Source organism: Mus caroli, unplaced genomic scaffold (genome assembly GCF_978045245.1).
Source record: "Mus caroli unplaced genomic scaffold, Mus_caroli_1 scaffold_5, whole genome shotgun sequence".
Taxonomy (NCBI): domain Eukaryota; kingdom Metazoa; phylum Chordata; class Mammalia; order Rodentia; family Muridae; genus Mus; species Mus caroli.
The window spans coordinates 52222523-52232967 of NW_028227260.1; the positions used below are offsets into that span (position 1 = coordinate 52222523).

At 40.8% G+C, this 10445-nt stretch overlaps 1 pseudogene; it reads right to left on the reverse strand.

Annotated features, from left to right (window-relative positions):
- Window positions 1-9700: 9700 nt before the first annotated feature.
- On the reverse strand, window positions 9701-10095 carry LOC110286357 (histone H2A-Bbd type 2/3-like; annotated as a pseudogene).
- Window positions 10096-10445: the final 350 nt, after the last annotated feature.

The window sequence follows — 10445 nt, forward strand, 5'->3', positions numbered from 1 at the left end:
TTAGCTCCCTTGTCGAAGATCAAGTGACCGTAGGTGTGTGGGTTCATTTCTGGGTCTTCAATTCTATTCCATTGGTCTATTTGTCTGTCACTATACCAGTACCATGCAGTTTTTATCACAATTGCTCTGTAGTAGAGCTTTAGGTCTGGCATGGTGATTCCACCAGAGGTTCTTTTATCCTTGAGAAGAGTTTTTGCTATCCTAGGTTTTTTGTTATTCCAGATGAATTTGCAGATTGCACTTTCTAATTCATTGGAGAATTGAGTTGGAATTTTGATGGGGATTGCATTGAATCTGTAGATTGCTTTTGGCAAGATAGCCATTTTTACAATGTTGATCCTGCCAATCCATGAGCATGGGAGATCTTTCCATCTTCTGAGATCTTCTATAATTTCTTTCTTCAGAGACTTGAAGTTTTTATTATACAGATCTTTCACTTCCTTAGTTAGAGTCACGCCAAGATATTTTATATTATTTGTGACTATTGAGAAGGGTGTTGTTTCCCTAATTTCTTTCTCAGCCTGTTTATTCTTTGTGTAGAGAAAGGCCATTGATTTGTTTGAGTTAATTTTATATCCAGCTACTTCACCGAAGCTGTTTATCAGGCTTAGGAGTTCTCTGGTGGAATTTTTAGGGTCACTTATATATACTATCATATCATCTGCAAAAAGTGATATTTTGACTTCATCTTTTCCAATTTGTATCCCTTTGATCTCCTTTTGTGGTCGAATTGCTCTGGCTAGGACTTCAAGTACAATTTTGAATAGGTATGGAGAAAGTGGACAGCCTTGTCTAGTCTCTGATTTTAGAGGGATTGCTTCAAGCTTCTCACCATTTACTTTGATGTTGGCTACTGGTTTGCTGTAGATTGCTTTTATCATGTTTAGGTATGGGCCTTGAATTCCTGATCTTTCCAAGACTTTTATCATGAATGGGTGTTGGATCTTGTCAAATGCTTTTTCCGCATCTAACGAGATGACCATGTGGTTTTTGTCTTTGAGTTTGTTTATATACTGGATTACGTTGATGGATTTCCGTATATTGAACCATCCCTGCATCCCTGGGATGAAAACTACTTGGTCAGGATGGATGATTGTTTTGATGTGTTCTTGGATTCGGTTAGCAAGAACTTTATGGAGTATTTTTGCATCAATATTCATAACGGATATTGGTCTGAAGTTTTCTATCTTTGTTGGGTCTTTTTGTGGTTTAGGTATCAGAGTAATTGTGGCTTCATAGAATGAGTTGGGTAGAGTACCTTCTGTTTCTATTTTTTGGAATAGTTTGTGAAGAACTGGGATTAGATCTTCTTTGAAGGTCTGATAGAACTCTGCACTAAACCCATCTGGTCCTGGGCTTTTTTTAGTTGGGAGACTATTAATGACTGCTTCTATTTCTTTGGGGGATATAGCGCTGTTTAGATCATTAATCTGATCTTGATTCAACTTTGGTACCTGGTATCTGTCTAGGAACTTCTCCATTTCATCCAGGTTCTCCAGTTTTGTTGAGTATAGCCTTTGGTAGAAGGATCTGATGGTGTTTTGGATGTCTTCAGGATCTGTTGTTATGTCTCATTTTTCATTTCTGATTTTGTTAATTAGGATGCTTTCCCTGTGCCCTCTAGTGAGTCTGGATAATTGTTTATCTATCTTGTTGATTTTCTCAAAGAACCAGCTCCTTGATTGGTTGATTCTTTGAATAGTTTTTCTTGTTTCCACTTGGTGGATTTCACCCCTGAGTTTGATTATTTCCTGCCGTCTACTCCTCTTGGGTGAATTTGCTTCCTTTTGTTCTAGTGCTTTTAGGTGTGTTGTCAAGCTCCTAATGTGTGCTCTATCTAGTTTCCTTTTGGAGGCACTCAGAGCTATGAGTTTTCCTCTTAGAAATGCTTTCATTGTGTCCCATAAGTTTGGGTATGTTGTGGCTTCATTTTCATTGAACTCTAAAAAGTCCTTAATTTCTTTCTTTATTCCTTCCTTGACCAAGGTATCATTGAGAAGAGTGTTGTTCAGTTTCCACGTGAAGGTTGGCTTTCTATTATTTATTTTGTTATTGAAGATCAGCTTTAGTCCATGGTGATCTGATAGGATGCATGGGACAATTTCAATATTTTTGTATCTGTTGAGGCCTGTTTTGTGACCAATTATGTGGTCAATTTTGGAGAAGGTGCCATGAGGTGCTGAGAAGAAGGTATATCATTTGTTTTAGGATAGAATGTTCTGTAGATATCTGCCAGATCCATTTGATTCATAATTTCTCTTAGTTTCTCTGTGTCCCTGTTTAGTTTCTGTTTCCATGATCTGTCCATTGGTGAAAGTGGTGTGTTGAAGTCTCCCACTATTATTGTATGAGGTGCAATGTGTGCTTTGAGATTTACTAAAGTTTCTTTAATGAATGTGGCTGCCTTTGTATTTGGAGCATAGATATTCAGTATTGATAGTTCCTCTTGGAGGATTTTACCTTTGATGAGTATGAAGTGTCCCTCCCTGTCTTTTTTAATGACTTTGGGTTGGAAGTCAATCTTATCAGATATTAGAATGGCTACTCCAGCTTGTTTCTTCATACCATTTGCTTGGAAAATTGTTTTCCAGCCTTTCATTCTGAGGTAGTGTCTATCTTTTTCTCTGAGATGAGTTTCCTGTAAGCAGCAAAATGTTGGGTCTTGTTTGTGTAGCCAGTTTGTTAGTCTATGTCTTTTTATCCGGGAGTTGAGTCCATTGATATTAAGAGATATTAAGGAAAAGTAATTGTTGTTTCCTGCTATTTTTGTTGTTAAAGTTGGCATTCTGTTCTTGTGGCTGTCTTCTTTTTGGTTTGTTGAGGGATTACCTTCTTGTTGTTTCTAGGGCGTGGTTCCTGTCCTTGTATTGTTTTTTTCTGTTATTATCCTTTGAAGGGCTGGATTCGTGGAGAGATAATGTGTGAATTTGGTTTTGTCGTGGAATACTTTGGTTTCTCCATCTATGTTAATTGAGAGTTTGGCTGGGTATAGTAGCCTGGGCTGGAAGTTGTGTTCTTTTAGTGTCTGTATAACATCCGTCCAGGATCTTCTGGCTTTCATAGTCTCTGGTGAAAAATCTGGTGTAATTCTGATAGGCTTGCCTTTATATGTTACTTGGCCTTTTTCTCTTACTGCTTTTAGTATTCTATCTTTATTTAGAACATTTGTTGTTCTGATTATTATGTGTCGGGAGGTATTTCTTTTCTGGTCCAGTCTATTTGGAGTTCTGTAGGCTTCTTGTATGTTCATGGGCATCTCTTTCTTTAGATTTGGGAAGTTTTCTTCTATAATTTTGTTGAAGATGTTTGCTGGTCCTTTGAGTTGAAAATCTTCATTCTCATCCACTCCTATTATCCGTAGGTTTGGTCTTCTCATTGTGTCCTGTATTTCTTGGATGTTTTGAGTTAGGATCTTTTTGCATTTTACATTTTCCTTGATTGTTGTGCCGATGTTCTCTATGGAATCTTCTGCACCTGAGATTCTCTCTTCCATCTCTTGTATTCTGTTGCTGAATCTCGTATCTATGGTTCCAGATTTCTTTCCTAGGGTTTCTATCTCCAGTGTTGCCTCATTTTGGGTTTTCTTTATTGTATCTCCTTCCCTTTTTAGGTCTAGTATGGTTTTGTTCATTTCCATCATCTGTTTGGATGTGTTTTCCTGTTTTTCTTTAAGGACTTCTACCTGTTTGATTGTGTTATCCTGTTTTTCTTTAAGGACTTCTACCTGTTTGATTGTGTTATCCTGTTTTTCTTTAAGGACTTGTAACTCTTTAGCCATGTTCTCCTGTAATTCTTTAAGTGAGTTATTAAAGTCCTTCTTGATGTCCTCTACCATCATCATGAGATATGCTTTTAGATCCGGGTCTAGCTTTTCCGGTGTGTTGGGGTGCCCTGGACTGGGCGAAGTGGGGGTGCTGGGTTCTGATGATGGTGAGTGGTCTTGTTTCTGTTAGTAAGATTATTACGTTTACCTTTCACCATCTGGTAATCTCTGGGTTTAGTTGTTATCATTGTCACTGTTTAAAGATTGGAGCAGAAGCTGTGTTCCACTCACCAGCAGTCTCAAAATCCTGTGGCGGGGGTCGTGGGTAGCTGGCGGTACCCTGGTGCTGGTCCAGCCGGAAGAGGCCTGTGGTCCTACTCAGGCCGGTTTTCTGCTTCCCTAACTAATGCAGTCTCAGGTTCCACACGCAATTGGATTGGAGCAGAAGCTGTGTTCCACTCACCAGAAGTCTTAAGATCCTGTGGCGGGTGTTGTGGGTAGCTGGCGAGTGTCAGCCGACCCTGCGCCCTAGCTGCCCCGGTGCTTTTCTGACTGGAGAGGCTTGTGGCCCTATTCAGGCCGGATTTCTGCCTCCCCAACCAAAGCAGTCTCAGGTCCCGCGTGATTGGACTGGAGCAGAAGCTGTGTTCCACTCACCAGCAGTCTCAAAAATCCTGTGGCGGGGGTCGTGGGTAGCTGGCGGGTGTCAGCCGACCTTGCGCTCAAGCTACACCTGTGCTGATCCGGCTGGATGAGGCCTGTGGCCCTACTCAGGCCGGTTTCTGCTTCCCTAACTAATGCAGTCTCAGGTTCCACATGCAATTGGATTGGAACAGAAGCTGTGTTCCACTCACCAGAAGTCTTAAGATCCTGTGGCGGGTGTTGTGGGTAGCTGGCGAGTGTCAGCCGACCCTGCGCCCTAGCTGCCCCGGTGCTTTTCTGACCGGAAGAGGCTTGTGGCCCTATGTAGGCCGGATTTCTCTCTCCCCAACCAGTGCAGTCTCAGGTCCCGCGTGATTGGACTGGAGCAGAAGCTGTGTTCCACTCACCAGCAGTCCCAAAATCCTGTGGCGGGGGTCGTGGGTAGCTGGCGGGTGTCAGGCAACCCTGCTCTCTAGCTACCCCGGCGCTGATCCGGCCGGATGAGGCCTGTGGCCCTACTCAGGCCGGTTTCTGCTTCCCTAACTAATGCAGTCTCAGGTCCTGTGCGCAATTGGATTCGCCATTATAATTTCTAATAGATCGTTTTTCTACCAAAAGTATCAAATGAGATGGGGAAAGACACTTTATATTCATCAGAGGAACCATCCACCAAGATGAAATCTCAATTCTGAAAAATCTATTCCCCAAATATAAGAGCAACCACAATCATAAAGTAAGAATAAGTTAAGCTCAAATCACACATTGAAACTCACACAATAGTAGTGAGAGACTTTACCAGGGGCTGGAGAGATGGCTCAGCGGTTAAGAGCACTGAGTGCTCTTCTGAGGGTCCTGAGTTCAAATCCCAGCAACCACATGGTGGTTCACAACCATCTGTAATGGGATCCGATGCCCTCTTCTGGTGTGTCTGAAGACAGCTACCCTGTACTCATATACATAAAATAAATAAATCTTAAAAAAAAAAAAAGAAATTAAAGAGACTTTACCACCACATAAAAATAATGGGAGACTTCAACACCCAACACTAACCAATGGACATATCATTGAGAGAGAAACTAAGCAGAAATACAGTGAAGATAATAGACATTATGAACCAAATGGATTTAACAGATATATACAGAAGATTTCACTCTAAAACAAAAGAATATGCCTTCTTCTCAGCACCCCTTGGTACCATTTCCAAAATTGACCATATAATCTGTCACAAAAGAAGCCTCCAAAGATATAAGAATATTAGAATAATCTCATGCACCCTACAAGATCACCATGGACAAAGGCTAAACTTCAAGAACAAAAACAATAGAAAACCCACATACTCATGGTAACTGAACAACTCTCTACTCAATGATAACTTGGTCAGTGAGGAAATAAAGAATGAGGTTAATGACTTTCTAGAATTCGATAAAAATGAAAACACAGCATACCCAAACTTATGGGACACAATGAAAGCAGTCTTAGGAGGAAAACTCATAACCCTGAGTACCTCCAAAAAGAACCTAGAGAGAGCATATACTAGCAGTCTGACAACACACCTAGAAGCTCTAGATCAAAAGGAAGCAAATTCACCCAAGAGGAGTAGACTACAGGAAATAATGAAACTTAGGACTGAAATCAACCAAGTAAAAAACAAAAAGAACTATTCAAAGAATCAACCAAACCAGGAGGTGGTTCTTTAGAATATCAACAACATGGATAAAGCCTTAATAAAACTAGAGGGCACAGGGACAGTACCCTAATTAACAAAATCAGAAATTAAAAAGTAGACATAAGAACAAATCCTAAGGAAATCCAAAACATCATCAGATCCTACTACCAAAGGCTATACTCAACAAAACTGGAAAACCTGGATGAAATGGACAACTTCCTAGACAGATACCAGGTACCAAAATTAAACCAGGATCAGATTAACGATCTTAACAATTCCATCTCCCCTAAAGAAATAGAAGCAGTCATTAATAGTCTCCCAACCAAAAAAAGCCCAGGACCAGATGGGTTTAGTCCAGAGTTCTATCAGACCTTCAAAGAAGACCTAATTCCCACTCTACTCAAACTATTACACAAAATAGAAACAGAAGGTACTCTACCCAATTCATTCTATGAAACCACAATTACTCTGATACCTAAACCACACAAAGATCCAACAAAGAAAGAGAACTTCAGACTAATTTCCCAAAGGAATATCTATGCAAAAAGAATCAATAAAATCCTTGCAAACGGAATACAAGAAAACATCAAAACGATGTGTTCATGACCAGGTAGGCTTCATCCCAGGAACGCAGGGATTGTTTAATATATGAAAATCCATCAAAGTAATCCACTATATAAACAAACTCAAAGACAAAAATCAAATGATCATCTCATTAGATGCTGAGAAAGCATTTGACAAAATCCAACACCCCTTCATGATAAAAGTCATGGAAAGTTCAGGAATTTAAGGCCTAAACATAATTAAAACAACATATAGCAAGCCAGTAGCCAACATCAAAGTGAATGGAGAGAAGTTGGAAGCAATCCCACTAAAATCAGGGACTAGACAAGGTTGCCCACTTTCTCCCTACCTATTCAATATAGTATTTGAAGTCCTAGCCAGAGCAATTTGACAACAAAAGGAGATCAAGGGGATACAAATTGGAAAGAAGGAAGTCAAAATATTACTGTTTGTGGATGATATGATAGTATATATAAGTGACCCCAAAAATTCCACCAGAGAACTCCTAAACCAGATAAACAGCTTCAGCGCAATAGCCGGATATAAAATTAACTCAAACAAATCAGTGGCCTTTCTCTACACAAAGGATAAACAGGATGAGATAGAAATTAGGGAAACAGCACCCATCAAAATAGTCACAAATAATATAACTTGGAGTGACTCTAACTGAGGAAGTGAAAGATCTGTATGACAAGAACTTCAAGTCTCTGAAGAATTAAATTGAAGAAGATCTCCTATGCTCATTATTGGCAGGATTAATATAGTAAAAATGGCTATCCTGCTGGAAGCAATCTACATATTCAATGCAATCCCCATCAAAATTCCAACTCAATTCTTCACTGAGTTAAAAAGGGCAATTTGCAAATACTTCTGGAATCACAAAAAAACCTAGGATAGCAAAAATTATTCTCAATAATAGAAGAACATCTGGGGGAATCACCATGCCTGACCTCAAGCTGTACTACAGAGCAATTGTGAAAAAAAAACTGCATGGAATTGGTACAATGATAGACAGGTAGATCAATGGAATTAAATTGAAGACCCAGAAATGAACCCACACACCTATGGTCTCTTGATCTTTGACAAGGGAGCTAAAACCATCCAGTGGAAAAAAGACAGCATTTTCAACAAATGGTGCTGGCACAACTGGTGGTTATCATGCAGAAGAATGAAAATTGATCCATTCTTATCTCCTTGTAAAAAACTCAATTCTAAGTGGATCAAAGAACTCCAAATAAAACCAGAGACACTGAAATTAATAGAGGAGAAAGTGGGGAAAACCCTCGAAGATATGGGCACAGGGAAAAAAAAATCCTAAACAGAAGAGCCATGGCCTATGCTGTTAAGATCAAGAGTCTACAAATGGTACCTCATAAAATTGCAAAGATTCTGTAGGGCAGAAGATTCTATCAATAAGACAAAAAGGCCACCAACAGATTTGGAAAGATTATTTTACCAATCCTAAAACTGATAGGGGACTACTATCCAATAGATACAAAGAGTTCAAGAAGCTGAACTCCAGAAATTCAAATAAACCCATTAAAAATGGGGTACAGAGCTAAACAAAGAATTCTCAACTGAGGAATACCAAAGGGCTGAGAAGCACTTGAAAAAAATGTTCAGCATCATTTTTAATCAACAGGGAAATGCAAATCAAAACAATCCTGAGTTTCTACCTCACTCCAGTCAGAATGGCTAAGATCAAAAATTCAGGTGAGAGCAGATGCTGGCGAGGATGTGGAGAAAGAGGAACACTCTTCCATTGCTGGTGGAACTGCAAGCTGGTACAAACACTCTGGAAATCAGTCTGGGGATTCCTCAGAAAACTGGACATAATACTACTTCTAGATCCAGCAATACCTCTCCTGGGCATATATACAGAAGATGTTCCAACTGATAATAAGGACACATGCTCCACTATGTTCATAGCAACCCTATTTATAATAGCCAGAAGCTGGAAAGAACCTAAGTGTCCCTCAACGTGGAATGGATACAGAAAATGTGGTACATTTACACAATGGAGTACTACTCTGTTATTAAAAACAATGAATCTATGAAATTTAGGGGCAAATGAATGTATCTGGAGGATATCATCCTGAGCGAGGTAACCCTATCACAAAAGAAGTCACTTGATATGCACTCACTGATAAGTCGATATTAGCCCAGAAACCTAGAATACCCAAGATACAACTTCCAAAACACAAGAAAATCAAGAAGGAAGACCAATGCGTGGATACTTCATTCCTCCCTAGAATACGGACTAATATATCTATGGAAGGAGTTGCAGAGACAAAATTTGGAGCTAAGATGAAAGGATAGACAATCCAGATATTGCCCCACAAGGGGGTCCATCCCATTATCAGCCACCAGACGCAGACATTATTGCATATTCCAGCAAGATTTTGCTAAAGGGAGTCTGATATAGCTATCACCAATGAGGCTTTGCCAGTGCCTGGCAAATACAGAAGTGGATGCTCACAGTCATCTATAGGATGGAACACAGGGCCCCCAATGGAGGATCTAGAAAAAGTATCCAAGAGGTGAAAGGGTCTGCAACTCTATTGGTTGAACAACAATATGAACTAATCAGTACCCCTAGAGCTTGTGTCTCTAGCTACACATGTATCAGAAGATGGCCTAGTTGACCATCATTGGGAAGAGAGGCCCCTTTTTTTCTAGCCAAGTTTATATGCCCCAGTTCAGGGGTATGCCAGGGCTAAGAAGTTGGAGTGAGTGGGTAGGGGAGCAGCGCGTGGGAGGGTGTAGGGGATTTTGAGATAGCTTTTGAAATGTAAATGAAGAAAATATCTAATAAAAATGTGGGGAAAAAATGAAATGCCCATTACATATCCTAACAATGGTGAGAAGGGATTAGATAAATAATTATATAAAGAAGCCTTATACAGAACCAAATACGGACACATTTTTTTCCCTCAGATAAAGCTTTATTTAATAAGAAAACAATTGGGAGAGGGTTGGAATGGAGCTGATAAGCTATTCAGGGCTGTCTGTGGGAAAGGCTGGGCAGGACTAACTGATTTATCACAGAGTAGCAGATGAGCAGGTCAGTCAAGCAAAGCCAGGAAGCAGCAGAAGCTAGTAGCTAGTAGTAGCTGGCTCTGAGCGGGAGCCACCTGGGATATGGTGATGAATTGGAACACATCACTTAGCTACATATTGCTGTAGACCTGCAAGTCCAGCAGTTGAGGGGTGATGCACCTCAGGGTACCTCTGTGTTGGGCCTCATTGCCCGCAAGCTCCAGAAGCCTCTGGTGAGGAACTCCGGGATGGCTGCCAGGAAGATGGGCACCTTATCACTGAGCCTCCGGGCATGAATAACCTCCCTCAGATGCTGTTCCATCAGGCTCACTGCAAAGATCAGATCAGCTCTGGAGGTGCGGGAGTGTTGTTGGCAGCGACCTGAAGACCCTCGAAGACAGTTCTCCATGTTCCTTGACATGGTGGCCTCAGAGTGCAATGTCACAGGATGACTTGGCTCCACTTGGCTGCTTTCTGCTGACCTGATTGCTCTCTGCTGACCTGCTGCTGGGCTGTGGGCCTCAAGTCCAAGCCCAACACCCAACGTCTCCCTTTGTACTGGACTATATATCCAGGCAACTCTTCATTGGTTGCAGCCCACTCACACGGGTTTCCATTGATGACATAGCTGGTCCAAGCCAGAGCTCTCTGGGGGGGGGGGTGTTGTCATCACTTTATCACCTTGGGATAAGCAAGGAGACTTTCATTGTCAGCCATGGTGTGCTGTCTCATAATTCTCTATGATGTCTACTGTCAGCCATGTTTTAACTT